Genomic DNA, 16682 nt, shown 5'->3' with positions numbered 1-16682 from the left:
GACGCGCAGGCCCAGCGGCCATGGCTCACGGGCCCAGCCGCTCCGCGGCATGTGGGATCCTCCCAGACCGGGGCGCGAACCCGGTTCCCCTGCATCGGCGGGCGGACGCGCAACCACTGCGCCACCAGGGAAGCCCAATATTTTCTTTTTGTATCAAAGTCAATCATGATTCTTGCAAGATAACTTTAACAACATCGTGGCTGTTGCCTTTATAAGTCCCTGACTCTTTCTCTTCCTTGGAACACTCTTGGTTTTACCTGAATCTGTGTCACCCATATTGCAATTCCTAAGAACCCAAATTCAAGCTTTGTTCTTTGTGGCCTCTATACTGATTACTGCTCAACATTTGGAACCCAGTTTTATTTCATTTGCAAGATTCCAGGATTTCCTGGCTTTGAATCTAGACTTTGGCCCTTACGTTTTCATTTTACCCAGCTTGGACCTGATATTCAGAGTTCTAACATCTACCTATTTTTATTTACCACCAGACAGCTGGCTCTAGATTCCTAACTCACAGTCGAGCCTCCTGATTTGGCTCAAATACCATTCACAGGTATCAGTATCTTAGACTTAGGATTCTTAGAAAAAGAAGGAACTCTGTAGGTAAGCATGCACACTGCACACGCCAACAGGCATACATACACCTACACCACAGTTGTTCCATGCTGGCTAATCATCAGTATACTGTCTTCTCACCAATGTCAGAATGGCACTGACATTCTGTTTTGCTCAAATAAAAATTCAACATTCATTTCATTGACATATTTGTTGGAGGAGTCAGAGCTGAGGGGAACTCCAATGCCAATGCACCGTCTAACCCTTGTGAGCTCTCCATGAAAAATATCAAGATTAGTATTGGGCTTTGTTTGAATCACCAAACACTGAATATCTACAAATTTTCATTTATTTACTTTCACTGGGAATTTTTCCTGATGTTTTTTGTACTAAGACTATCAGGAGGTTATAAATTGAATGGGGAGAAAGTCATTTTATAATTAACCAAACTAATGAGCTAGTAGCTTTGTTTTTAAAAAATGTTATTTTGTATATGTTCATGCACTTAATATACAGTTGTAAAACATGCTATAAATATGGGTGTTTTGAAGTGGTGTTACCATAAAAGAGTGTTGCCTGGTACCTTCTGGTGACACTAATGGTTGTTGCTCCTCTGATATATGATTCCATGTCAGATCACAGCTAGTTTGATCACTTATACCTCCATTAATTTTTCAAGCCTTTATTTTACATCTCCTTTATAATTTATTCATCCACTCCTTGGCTACAAAGGAATCTCAAGAATGTCTTCAGCTTTATGCCTCTTATTTTCCAATATTAGACTATATACCCTGCTCTGATATCCACAGAAAGCTTTAAAGTAATATGTGATGCATCCAAATTTCTCTTTGTTTTCTAGAGTTGAGAGGCAGCTATCACACAGAGGGCAATATCTGAAAAGGAACAAGGCCAATCTGAATTAATTTGGTTTATGCTTATGGTTTAAAAAACTTACTAATTTTTAAATAAAAAAAACTTAGCATCACTATAATGTATAAAAAGAACATAGGTGTTGATCGTGGGGGAGGCTGTGCATGTGGAGGGGGAGATATATGGGAAAACTACATTCTGCTCGACTTCACTGTCAATATAAAACTGCTCTAAAAAATAAAGTCTTTAAAGAATAATAAAAATATATATATATAATTTTTAAAGAGCATGGATTTAAGAAGTAGGATAATGTGCATTTCAAACCTCATTTGAATCTTAAAGAATTCTCTGGCTCAGTTAACCAGTAATATCATAGGAATAGCTTACACAAATCAAAGAAAAACAGATGGGAATAGGAGTCTCAGAAACAGACTGTGAAAACTCAAAACATCCAGGTAAAACTCTATCTCCTTCATCCCATGTTTCTTCTATATGATTCTCTCCATTTCTCTGAGTGATAGTCTAATTCTCTTCTCTTCTATAAATTTTCTCCAGATGGTAAAAAATAGGACATAGAAAATAGGACAATTTAGAAATCCCAGTGATAATGGAAAACTCTCTCCTAGTATCCATATATTGACCTTATGGAAGAACAGTCATTCTCCATGCTTGGGTGATGTGCCTACCTCTTGCACCAATCACTGTTGCCAGGAGTATGGTATATTGTGATTACACAACACTCTGTCCCGTGCCTAAACTTGTGTCCAAAGATCAGGATCTGATACTAGGAAGAGGAGATGAAGCTTGGAAGAAAGCCAAAATAGCTTAGCTACCACTGACATACACATGCTATCCTTGGGAAAATTACTAAAGCATGGTGTTTCAGTATTCTCATCAGGGAAAACAATTAAAATATATATTTTTTCAAAATGAATACCAGAAGTCTATTTATCTAATGATATTTGGGACTCATCAAATTCTGAAATATCAGAATATAGTTTCCTTCATGGAATGTGTTTACAAACATAAGCAAAAAACAAATAAAGCATATTGAAATGTGAAGTCTGGACATTTAGTGAGAATTGCTCCTTAACTAAGTGTCGTGTCTCCCTCTGGAATACTTACTTTCCACTTCATTGTGATTTATATCCATATATTAGTTAATATGTTACTATAATATTTTTTTGAAAATTGTCAAACCTGTTAATGTTAGTTTTGCAAATTTCAATTGTTTAATAGATTATATACTGTTATAGGGTATTAAGGAGAACAATGAAATTATTTTTAAATAAATGGATAAGAAATGGACATCTAGTTAATCCTTTATCAGGAAAAAGAAATAGAACTCTATAATTGTTAGTTACTGGTAATGTTGTCTTGAGGATTCTGAGATTTCATTTATTAATCTTTTTACTTTAGAGGTTTTATAAGTAAACAAAATGGTTTCAATTTCCTCACTTTCTTTATAACTACTGAATACTCTTTATGAGAGCATGCAGATATGCTTCTTCAGCTTAAAATCATCCTATGTTAAATGACAATGATTTTATTGGTATAATCAAAAATATATTTTATTTGCTCAAACTGCACTTGTATATACATGGCTTCTCTGAGTATGTGGGTTTATATGCACTCACATTTATTTAAAGTTATCAGTTTTTTTAATCAAAGAGTAAATAATAAAACCTTATAAGCAAAAAACATGTACAAATTGGAGCATCAAGTAAATGGCTTAAAATGAATAAAATCTACATATCAACATGATTATTTTTTTAAATATTATTGGATGGTGGCAAGGCATAGCAATTAGACTAATCATTTGCTTAACCTACAGATATGAAGAAAACTACATAAAATCTATATAATACTATTCAAAGGCACTATAAATATATTCAAAATGCTACTATCTCTAAAGAAGTTTCCAAAAGAATAATTTTACATTTTTAAAGGCCAGCCATATCTGAAACAAAACAGGTAAGCCATTTTAGTCCTTTTCTCCCAATTTTGCAATTCATATAAATGTGATTCTTTTCAACAGTTCTTAGTTTCTTCAAGCTAGTCGATCATTGGGCCAGAAACTTTTCAGGTTAAATATTAAAAATGTAACAAAAAGTAGTTAACGTGATAAAAATTCCTCTATCTTAAAATGGACATCATCTTAAAAGGAAGGTTAATTGATTCTTATCAACCTTTTATATTGCCATTAAAAACAGCTTCCTAAATGTATGGGAACTTGTCTGCAATGACACACAACAAAAGCTTAACAATGTATATAACTTGGTAGTGGTATCTGAAATGTTGGTCAGAGAAAAGTAAGAGTACACCTCTATAATTTTACAAAATTCATAATTTTTAAGTATTTTATAATTTGAAATGATTATTCTTATGACATTACTTAATGCAGTAAAATTTGTAACACTGATTCTTGACCAAGTCTTATCAATTCCATGAATGCCACCCTGTCAGGATGATTTTGACTGGTTTCCACATTGCAGACTGTTCTGAGACTGCACAGTTAACATCTTGTTTCTAGGAATATATTTTGTTTACTTAGTGGTCTGTACCATTAAACTGAGGGGTCGTCTTTAATTGAATACTGCGCAATTCAACAAATACCTTTGAGCAGTTCTCATGTTCCCTATCCTACGCTGGGTCCTACTTCAAGGCTAAAATCCTGAGTGAGACAGACAAGGTCCTTGTCCTGCAGTGTTAAGATAAGAGTGGGGGCAAGAAGATATACATTAACTCATTAATTACAAATGGAAATTGAAAGAGAATGTACAGAGTGCTATAGAAACATACAGAAAAGAGATTTAATCTTATCTAGAGGTCACAGAAGCCCTCTGGAATACTTAAACTGTGCCTTAAGGATTAATTGTTGTTCGCTAGATGGAGTACATTGCAATTAGAAGGAAGCACACTGAAAGATTTCTGGTAGAAAAGGAGAATATTGTGTTTAATAAGCTGAAAAAAAGCCTCCTATAGATTGAGACATAGGCAGTAGCCTAAGTTTTACCTGAAGAGGAGGGCAAGGGCCAGGTTTGGAAGAGGAATGTAAATCATATTAGGAACTTTAGATTGAGACAGTTGGAAGTCACTGAATAATTGGAAGTAGGGACACAATACACCAAATTACACTTTGTAAAAGCTCTTTTAAGACAGGAAATATGTCCTTACGTGTTTGGGATTGACATGTACACATAGCTATATTTAAAACAGATAACCAACAAGGACCTGCTGTATAGCACAGGGAACTCTGCTCAATATTCTGTAATAACCTAAATGAGAAATGAATTTGAAAAACAACAGATACATGTACAACTGAATCACTTTGCTGTACACCTGAAACTAACACAACATCGTTAATCAACTATACGCCAATATAAAATAAAATTAAAAAAAAAAAGACGGGAAATATGACCTTACTTCTCTATGTCCACCCCAAGCACAATGCCTGGCATAGATTAAGTATTCAATTTACTGAGTTGTAAATATACTGGCTTTAATGCAGAAAAGTATAAATACTGAAAACATCCTAAACAAGTCTTTGTCAAAACTGAAAAAGTTAATACTTTGAAGATGTCAAATATTATTTGAAAGAATACAAGTGAAATTCTGAAGACAACACCATCTAACTGAGGATAATTTAAATTTAGGTCCAAAATTACTCTTTATTTTCAATTTTATTTTATATCTTTTACTTTGCAGTATTCTTTTCAAACAGTTATAGACCAGGAATGAGCAAACAAGGGCCCATGGGATAAATCTAGCCTATCATCTGTCTTAGTCCAGGAACTAAAAATGCTTTTTATATTTTTAACTAGTTGAAAAAAATTTTTTAAAGCTTACTCTGTATGTGAAAACCTAAATTTTATGCAATAGAAATTTTGTTTTTATAAATAAGGTTTCATTGGTGCACAATCACACCTATGCATTTGCATATTGTCTATGGCTGCTTTCATGCCATTACATCAGTGTTGAGTAGTGGTGACAGTCTGTTAGGTCCACAAGGCTAAAATCCGTACTAACTGGCCTGCTGCTAAAAAAGTGTGCTGGCCTCTGCTGTACATGCTGTTACAACTAAGCCATTTAGGGCAAAGCCTTATTCTTTTAGATATATGTCCCTAGAAACACTTTTATCTCCCTTTTTAAATTTTCACTTTTTTCAACAAAGAGACACCTTCCCCAGACCTTTTCCTTACTTTCAATGATCTTCAATGTAGAGTTTCCACATTCAGCAAAAGTAACACTCATAACTCTCAGTGTCCTGTTTTTCTTGTTTCTTCTTGAAGTCTCCTTCAAGATCAGGTGCAGAATGAAGCCACCCACCCTAAAAGTCAGCAGGTTGTTTAGGTGTTACTCTCCCTGAAGCATTCTGAACCATCAGGGATCTGTTCTTCTCTTCGTTTCTTGTGTCAAGACTCTGAAATCCATGAGCCAGATCTCAGTCCAGGAAAGTATGAATGAAATAGGCAGCACAGATCCAAAAGCATCCTGAGAGAAAAACTTTAAGAGGATCACGGATGCTAATAAAAAGACAATGATCACTGCCATCACCAACACCATGGTCTGCTTATGGTAGTTACAAATAACATATGAAGCATTAACACTTTAAATTACTTTAAATACTCCCCCCACCAAATCTACTGGAATAAAAGGAATAGCAGACATACTGAACTTTCTCCTTCACTAAAATGTTTCCAATGCTTCCATTCATACTCAGCTGTGTTTTCCACATTAAGTTTACAATTAAGAAGCTAAAGGCAATAAACGAATATAAGTCCTTCAGACACCGAATATGATCTTCTTTTCTTTTCCTTATTAGAACTCAATCCTGGCCATGGGTCATGTACAATGATGGAGTAAATTTTAGTCAATAGCTCTGAGTCCCACTGAAAGTTTATTCAGTGTTTTCCAGTATCCTGGAGGTAGGTCAAAGGAGCCTTTTTCCCAGCTTCTCTATCTCTAGAGAAAAGAAACCTGGCCAAGATGTTCCAGGCACAGCCTCTCCTGCAAACTGGTTTGTGGTCTGGCTGGAGAGTAGGCTCTCCTAAGAGGCAGGGAAGAATGCATCAGGGCGCGGACCACAAGCAATCCACAGCCCACAATCCAGCTGCCCAGTGACCCTTTTTGATTACTCAGTCCCTAGAATCACTTTTAAATGAAAAATAAGCTTCTTTTGTTGATCTCGCTGATTTTTTTTGTTGTTGGAATAACGCTGTGTGTGTTAACAATGCTTACACTCATGTGACAGGATACAGATTCTGAATTTTGACGGAGAAGAAATAAGGTCAGTTTTGTTGATACCTTGTGCTAGAGATAAGAACACATGCACACAAACTGTGAGAATACTCAATGTAATTTGTCTTTTCAATGAGCAGATGTAGCTATGTGAGCTTAGTGATGCCAAGCCATTTTTTTTCCTAACTTTTATTTCCTTTGATAGCACATCACCCTGTTTATAAGAGGGAGGTAGGATGTTTGAAATTAACTGAATGCATATATACTTATGACTTATTTTACTTCTTTTGCCAAGAAAATGTAATTTTCACAAATATAATGGTAATTATGACAATACTCAGATCATCTAAAACTTAGTATCAAGAGGTATCATTTTGATATTATTTTTGCTCTTATTAATGCCATGTACTTTTTTATACTTACTGCTTATACTTCCCCTATATTGCTTTTAAATAATGTTCTTATGTCACTGCATATTAGAAATCTAAATCAATTTCCATTTTATTGTTAATACCAGCATCTCCTTTGTAATCTTAGGGTAATATGACTTGTAAAATTTTACAAGGTTTTACTGATGCCATACTCTCTGAACCTCACAGAAATTTCAATATGGATATCCCAAACCTATCTAAAAAGTACACACTTTGAATAAGGCTAATAGAACAAAGAGAAAACAGCCGTAGGTATTGTTATATTTTAATGAGGCCTCTACTCTTAAGAACTCCCATCCCCATATCCATAGTAGCCCAAGTCATCGTGGGGAAAATAAAGGTTACTTTAACCATTGCCATCTTCACTTTTTACGCGGGCCTCGCACTGTTGTGGCCTCTCCCGTTGCGGAGCACAGGCTCCAGACGTGCAGGCTCAGCGGCCATGGCTCACGGGCCCAGCTGCTCTGCGGCATGCAGGATCTTCCCGGACCAGGGCACGAACCCGTGTCCCCTGCATCGGCAGGCGGACTCTCAACCACTGCGCCACCAGGGGAGCTCAAACTCTCCTTAAGAAATGTATGGCTATGTATGAGTAAAGCTATAAAATGTATGAACAAATCCTTACTATGCTATATATTTTCACCCAGGGAGCTCCGTTTTTACCCAAGGAACATTCTTCCAGAAAGGATTGGAATACTAAAATATGAGATTTTTACCTTCTTACTCTTTCCCTTATAAGGCAACATATCACACAAGGTTTTTTTGGTTTGTTTGTTTGGTTGGTTTTTAACAAATTACACAAGTTACTTAAATCTCTGCTGGGTAATCGCTGCAGAAGGATTCCCTAGTCTCTGCTTTAAGACTACTGGTGACTGAGTACTCAGAATCGTTCACCCTGATGATACAAACTACCTTGTTTTTCATGGACTTCAAGGAAAAATAAAAAGCTCTCTTGCGGAGTATTAAAATGTGGCTTGTTTGAGGTGACTTCAGAAAGTGGAATTAGGCCCAAAAGGCAGAAGTTATAAAGTTAAAATATGTTTGGTTCAAAATGGAAGAGGTGTCTGTCAGAGGAACCCTTTTTATTCCATTCTGACTTGTCTATCACCCCCTAGTCTGTACTTTACTTTAATCAAGGGGTCTATCAAATATTTGAGAAAAATTCTTTCCCCATTTTTCCTGTGACCGAAGCAAAATAGAGTAAGTACACACTGAAATTTCTGTAATCTTCCCTAAAAATGCAGGCTTTCATGCCTTTGAGCTTCTATGCCCACCAGGCTGAAAATTATTTAAGAGTTTTAGCAAGAAGTTAAATGTAACTAATGAGAGACATTAATAATATTGACCAAAAAAAAAAGAATCATCTTACTAACTCCATAACCCCATGCTACCAGAGGGCTAACCATCCAAACCAGTTCTCTTGAAATCCCTGCTTGCCTCAAGCAGGGATTTGAAAGTGAAGTAAACAAATAATGAGTAAACATGTCAACTTCTAAAATACTGTAATATTTCCATCTGTGAAGAGAACAAAATTAAATTTTCTCTCTCCATGCATAGACTGAGAATATTATTAAACTATTTGGCTCACATCTTCTATACAGAGAAGCAGCAGTGGAAGAAACTGTGGGTTTCAGTCTGGATTGAGATTGTTTTGTATGATTTTTCTAGCTTTACGTTTTAACCTCACTCATTCTGGGTGGAGGTTACTCTCTCCGAAACTTTATAGGGTAGTTACGCTGATTAAGTGATAATAAATATAAATTGCTTGGCAATAAATAGATGCTCGTTTTTCTCCTTTAACTCCACAAATGACAAACACACAGACACACCTAAGATTCTATGTAGTCATGAAACATTCATATAGTTTGTTGTAAGGCTCAAACTGAAAGACTACATCAGTGCTAAGAATACTCAAAGCAGAAAATGTGTACTAAAATATAGAAATTGATTTTTTTAATCTACAATTTTATTCTTGTTTTTCCCAATTCAGATATATCTTACACAGAATAAAGTATACCATGTACCTCTCTATACATCTCTGCAAATGTCTACAATCATTTACCTACTAAGAGATCAAGATATTTTAAAGTTTCCACCAGTCCAGAAGGCTCCAATCCACATCTTTCCAATAGGTAAACTGAGCTCTGCCCCCCCAAAATGTAACCAATATTCTGACTTGTATCATCATCAATTTGTTTTCTCTATTCTTGAAAATCACACTAATGAAATCAAAAGACATGTTCTCTTATGTGTGTGGTTTTTTTGCTAAGCATAGCATCCATGAAATTCATTAATGTGTAGTTTTTAGCACTTAGTATTTTTTAGTATATTTAGTATTTTTTTTTCTTTTACTGCTGAGCAATAAAATTACTACTTTGATCCAAATACACACTTGACTGTTTGGGAGACTAACTAGAAGTGTGGACAGGCTTCCTACAGGCTACCTTCTGTACTTTCATCCAGCATAGAGAAGTCTATTTCTTTTCTATCCTCTCTGCTGTTTTATCACAGTGAGCATAAGGTTTTATTTTCTATTGCTCCTATTACCAGGAACACCTCTCTCCCTGTATATGTTTCAGCGTCTCACCCCCATCAATTTCCAAATGAAAACGTATTTTTATTTCCCTGATTATCTATCTCAATTCCTCTCCCACTCTACTTTTTATTATTTATCGCAACGACTTTATTGCCTGACATCATAGAACAATTCCTAATTAAGTTTGAAGTACAGGCATCACACAAATCTGCTGTATTATGATGCTATCATAAAATCACACTTATGCAAGACTCAGAATAATATGGCAGTTGGTAATGAAAATGGGTAAAATCCACAAATTTAACCAAGTGATATTAGAGCACAACTCACCACTAATAAGCTCTTTCTTAAAATCCATTTTTTCAAATTCAGCCTGAGAATCCCAGAAGGTCCTTGCTACTGAGTAATTTTTTTTTAATGAACTCTCTAAACAACTTATTTTTAACTGGAGGACATTACCCTAAGGAACATGTAAACCACAATGAGGAGCTTCAGACTCAGAACCTGCCTTTCTCTGAGGAAGTTGCAATTAATTTATTTCCCTCCTGGAGGCACTGCTTAACATGTCAAAGAAAGAAATCTCTACTGGTGAGAAAGAGCAAACCTGAGGAAATTGACCATCTGAACTCTACTGAACTTTTTTCTTAAATATTCTTTAGTCTTCATTCTGGACATATCTTTTAGTTTAAAGAGGAATATCAGGTTAGATTCTAATAGTTGTCTCACTCCATTGGTAGGTATAATGAGCAGGAGAAAGACGATGTACAACAAACTCACTGACTGATTTTATGACACTAGGGAGCTTCACAAACCTGAAGTTATTATTTTTCTCTCCGTTCACTGGAATTAACCTGTAGATAGTATAACAGAGGTAAATTTGTAAAACTTCAAAGATGTTTTCACTTAAAATTATTTGTGGAAACGGAAATAATTTTCTTAGATTTTCTTGAAATCTTTTTTATAGCCTATAATCATTCCATCAGATAAGCTTTCCAGAAAAAATTCAGCCTAGATTATTAAGTAATGATAGCTACCATTTACTGAGCACTTATTGTATGCCAGAGACTATGCTTTGTACTATATGAACTGTAACATATGCATTTCATTATACTCTTATGAGCTACCAATTCACATTTTTCCTTAGAAGGAAGGGATCCAAAGTTCAGAAATGTCAAGCAAGATATACAAGATCACAAGTTTACACAAATAGTGAATGTCAGACCTCTACCTGCTATGTTCCATTTTCAAAAGCTTATGTCACTTAACTGTAATTATATCTCCCTTACTTTTTTTTTTGTGGTGAGTCAGAAAGAGTGAGCAGTTTTTCCAGTTAAATATTCATGGGGATGAATTAAGATTCTACCCAATAAGGAACTGGAAATTAATTGCACTCTTTTATATCACTGATAATGCACAAAAATTATGACAGCATTAATATATCACAGATATTTTTTGAGACTCATTTGTCACTGCTTCCTTAGAGCTAAAGCCTATGTAATTTGACCTGTATCTCATGCAAAACCAACCACAAATTATTGAGACAAAAAGATACTTATTCATACACAAGAAGAAGTTTTTGAGAGATTCATTGTAAATGTGTCAGAAAATTCTGAGGACTTTTAAAATATATAGGAGAGAAAAAGAAGAAAAATAAAATAAAGAAAAATGAAAAGAGGAGAGAGAAAAAAAGGGAAAGGAAAAGGGAAAGGGAAAGGAAAGGAAGAAAGGAAAATAAAAAAATGGAGTGAAGCACTCAGGAGGAAAATCTTCCTTTGCTCTTATTGTCTTTTTTTTAGACTGGCCCCTTTGTTTTGTTTTGTTTTGTTTTTCCATATTTCTTTTTGATGTTGTTTTCTGATCTGTGTTTGTGAAAACAGATCTTTTGCTTCTTCATGTTTGCTCACTTTTGTTCCCCACTAACCTTAAAAAAAACCTAATTATAGGAATAAGGTCACTAGGGAATTTAACCTAACTCCTGACTTATGCTCTCTTGAATGCACACCATGCCTTGCATAACCTGTTGATTATTTTCCTAGATTAAAAGAAGTAAGTATGAAGAATTTAGTAGTTAAAGAATGACTAGCTTTCTACCCCACAACAGCCCTCTTAGCAATCCTGCAGGCAGGCAGATAGCAAGTGGGCAGGATTAACACCTGAAGATAGAGTCAGCCAGTCTGCATGCAATGGAGAATGATGCAGAATCCAATATCCTGCCTTGATGATTCACTGGGATTCTTCCCCCTTTTTTTCCCTTTAAAGATTGTCATGATTGAGCAGAATCTTCAGAGTTGGTCTTGGGACACGAGTCCACCTTCTCCCCAGATTGCTGGATTTTCAGATTAAAGCAACTTTCCTTTCTACCAACACTTGCCTCTTCAGTATTGGCTTTTAAGCAGTGAACAGCTGAACCTGAGTTTGACTGCCTGCCAAACTTTGTGTTTGCAAGTACTTGATTAGATGGTTAGATTCTTTACAGTAATGGAATGAAGCCATCCAGTTCCATTGGCATTGTTCAAGAGGACACAAGTATAACAACATCTTTTGAGCGTACCTCTATTATAGTCCTGGCTATACAACACTGTAATATGTCTATTCCGATATGAAAAATACAATGAGATGTTTCAAGCCATGGCATTTGGCATCATTCCCATATCTGCCACCCTTAGCACAGGTTCTGCAGCAAAAAGTGTTTATTCAATGTTGGTTCAATGGAGGAACAAATAAATGAATCAAGGATTGAATTTGCTTTTTTCAACATTCAAAAATCTTGGGATATAGTCATAGAATAAAAGGATCAGATTTCACAGTTACTGGATCATCACTCTCATCTTTCAAAAACCCATTCATAATTTTCTTTCTTCAGGCTCTGGTTACTGTCTAGTATTTTACCCATTTTCCAGACCTTAAGACACTAAAATCCTCTCCCTCCTTTAATCCATATCTGCCACAGTCCATTGTTCTCATTCAAGCCAGAGTTCACTTCCTTTTTTTTTTAAAATTTAATTTTATTTTTTTAACATCTTTATTGGAGTATAATTGCTTTACATTGTTCTGTTACTTGCTGCTGTATAACAAAGTAAATCAGCTATATGTACACATATATCCCCATATCCCCTCCCTCTCACGTCTCCCTCCCACCCTCCCTATCCCACCTTTCTAGGTGGTCACAAAGCACCCGAGTTGATCTCCCTGTGCTATGCGGCTGCTTCCCACTAGCGATCTATTTTACATTCGGTAGCGTATAAATGTCGAGGCAACTCTCTCACTTTGTCCCAGCTAACCCTTCCCCCTCCCTGTGTCCACAAGTCCATTCTCTACATCTGCATCTTTAGTCCAGTCCTGTCCTTAGGTTCTACAGAAACTTTTTTTTTTAGATTCCATACATATGTGTTAGCGTACATATACGTATGATTGCTTTACAATCTTGTGTTAGTTTCTGCTGTATAACAAAGTGAATCAACTATATGTATACATATATCCCCATATCCCCTCCCTCTTGCATCTCCCTCCCACCCTCCCTATCCCACCCCTCTAGGTGATCAAAAGCACTGAGCTGATCTCCATGTGCTATGTGGTTGCTTCCCACTAGCTATCTATTTTACATTTGGTAGTGGATATATGTCCATGCCACTCTCTCACTTCATCCCAGATTAACCTTCTCCCTCCCCGTGTGCTCAAGTCCATTCTCTACGCCTGTGTCTTTATGCCTGTCCTGCCCCTAGTTTCTTCAGAACCTTTTTTATTTTTAACATTCCATATATATGTGTTAGCATACGGTATTTGTTTTTCTCTTACTGACTTACTTCACTCTGTATGACAGACTCTAGGTCCATCCACCTCACTACAAATAACTCAATTTCATTTCTTTTTATGGCTGAGTAATATTCCATTGTATATATGTGCCACATCTTCTTTATCCATTTATCTGTCGGTGGACACTTAGGTTGCTTCCATGTCCTGGTTATTGTAAATAGAGCTGCAATGAACATTGTGCTACATGTCTCTTTTTGAATTATGGTTTTCTCAGGGTATATGCACAGTAGTGGGATTGCTGGGTCATACTGTAGTTCTATTCTTAGTTTTTTAAGGAACCTCCATACTGTTCTACAGAGTGGCTGTATCCATTTACATTCCCACCAACAGTGCAAGAGGATTCCCTCTTCTCCACACCCTCTCCAGCATTTGTTGTTTGTAGATTTCTGGATGATGGCCACTCTGAGCAGTGTGAGGTGATACTTCATGGTAGTTTTGACTTGCATTTCTCTAATGATTAGTGATGTTGAGCATCCTTTCATGTGTTTGTTGGCAATCTGTATATCTTCTTTGGAGAAATGTCTATTTAGATATTCTGCCCATTTTGGGATTGGGCTGTCTTTCTGATATTGAGCTACATGAGCTGCCTGTATATTTTGGAGATTAATCCTTTGTGTCACGAACCCATGTCCCCTGCATCGACAGGCAGACTTTCAAACACTGCACCACCAGGGAAGCCCTGAGGGTTGTTTTTTTGTCTTGTTTATTGTGTCCTGTGCTATGCAAAGCTTTTAAGTTTCATTAGGTCCCATTGGTTTATTTTTGTTTTTATTTCCATTTCTCTAGGAGGTGTGTCAAAAAGGATCTTGCTGTGATTTATGTCATAGAGTGTTCTACACTATGCTTTCCTGTAAGAGTTTTATAGTGTCTGACTTTACATTTAGGTCTATAATCCATTTTGAGTTTATTTTTGTGTATTGTATTAGGGAGAGTATTCTAATACCCTTCTTTTACATGTAGCTGTCCAATTTTCTCAGCACCACTTATTGAAGAGGCTGCCTTTTCTCCACTGTATATTCTTGCCTCCTTTATCAAAGTAAGGTGACCACAGCTGCATGGGTTTATCTCTGGGCTTTCTATCCTGTTCCATTGATCTATATTTCTGTTTTTGTGCCAGTACCATACTGTCTTGATTACTGTAGCCTTGTAGTATAGTCTGAAGTCAGGGAGCCTGATTCCTCCAGCTCCATTTTTCGTTCTCAAGATTGCTTTGGCTATTCGGGGTCTTTTGTGTTTCCATACAAATTGTGAAATTTTTTCTTCTAGTTCTCTGAAAAATGCCATTGGTAGTTTGATAGGGATTTCATTGAATGTGTAGATTGCATTGGGTAGTAGTCATTTTCACAATCTTGATTCTTCCAATCCAAGAACATAGTATATCTCTCCATCTGTTTGTATCATCTTTAATTTCTTTCATCAGTGTCTCATAGTTTTCTGCATACAGGTCTTTCGCCTCCTTTGGTAGGTTTCTTCTGAGGTATTTTGTTCTTTTTGTTGCAGTGGTAAATGGGAGTGTATCCTTCATTTCTCTTTCAGATTTTTCAGCATTAGTGTATAGGAAAGCAAGAGGTTTCTGTGCATTAATTTTGTATCCTACTACTTTACCAAATGCATTGATTAGCTCTAGTAGTTTTCTGGTAGCGTCTTTAGGATTCTCTATGTATAGTATCATGTCATCTGCAAACAGTGACAGTTTTACTTCTTTTCTGATTTGGATTCCTTTTATTTCTTTTTTTCTCTGATTGCTGTGGCTAAAGCTTCCAAAACTATGTTGAATAATAGTGGTGAGACTGGGCAACCTAGTCTTGTTCCTGATCTTAGTGGAAATGGTTTCAGTTTTTCACCGCTGAGAACGATGTTGGCTGTGGGTTTGTCATATGTGGCCTTTATTATGTTGAGGTAAGTTCCCTCTATGTCTACTTTCTGGAGGGTTTTTATCATAAATGGGTGCTGAATTTTGTCAAAAACTTTCTCTGCATCCATTGAGATGATCATATCGTTTTTGTGCTTCAGTTTGTTAATATGGTATATCACATGGATTGATTTGCATATATTGAATAATCCTTGCATTCCTGGGATAAACCCCACTTGATCATGGTGTATGATCCTTTTAATGTGCTGTTGGATTCTGTTTGCCTAGTATTATGTTAAGGATTTTTGCATCTATGTTCATCAGTGATATTACCCTATAGTTTTCTTTTTTTGTGACATCTTTGTCTGGTTTTGGTATCAGGGTGATCGTGGCCTCATAGAATGAGTTGGGGAGTGTTCCTCCCTCTGCTATACTTTACAACAGTTTGAGAGGGATAGGTATTAGCTCTTCTCTAAATGTTTGATAGAATTCGCCTGTGAAGCCATCTGGTCCTGGACTTTTGTTTGCTTGAAGATTTTTAATCACAGTTTCAATTTCAGTGCTTATGATTAGTCTGTTTATATTTTCTATTTCTTCCTGTTCAGTCTCGGAAGGTTGTGCTTTTCTAAGAATTTGTCCATTTCTTCCAGGTTGTCCATTTTATTGGCATAGAGTTGCTTGTAGTAATCTCTCATGATCATTTGTATTTCTGCAGTGTTTTTTGTTCTTCTTTCTCTAACTGCTTTAGGTGTAAGGTTAGGTTGTTTATTTGAGATGTTTCTTGAGGTAGGATTGTACTGCTATAAACTTCTGTCTTAGAACTGCTTTAGCTGCATCCCATAGGTTGTGGGCTGTCATGTTTTCATTGTCATTTTTTTCAAGGTATTTTTTGATTTCCTCAGTGATCTCTTGGTTATTCAGCAGTGTATGGTTTAGTCTCCATGTGTTTGTATTTTTTACAATTTTTTTCCTGTAATTTGTATCTAGTCTCATAGTGTTATTGTTGGAAAAGATACTTGATATGATTTCAATTTTCTTAGGTTTACCAAAGCTTGATTTGTGACCCAAGATACGATTTATCCTGGAGAATGTTCCATGAGCACTGGAGAAGAGAGCACTGTTGTTTTTGGAAGGAATGTCCGGTAAATATCAATTAAGTCCATCTTGTTTAATGTGTCATTTAAAGCTTGTGTTTCCTTATTTATTTTCATTTTGGTTGATCTGTCCATTAGTGAAAGTGGGGTGTTAAAGTCCCCTACTATTATTGTGCAACTGTCGATTTCCCCTTTTATGGCTGTTAGCATGTGCCTTATGTATTGAGGTGCTCCTATGTTGGGTGCATAAATATTTACAATTGTTATATCTTCTTCTTGGATTGATCCCT

Source organism: Physeter macrocephalus, chromosome 17 (genome assembly GCF_002837175.3).
Source record: "Physeter macrocephalus isolate SW-GA chromosome 17, ASM283717v5, whole genome shotgun sequence".
Taxonomy (NCBI): Eukaryota; Metazoa; Chordata; class Mammalia; order Artiodactyla; family Physeteridae; genus Physeter; species Physeter macrocephalus.
The sequence above is the reverse complement of the archived record's forward strand: the minus strand, read 5'-3'. Positions refer to the sequence as shown.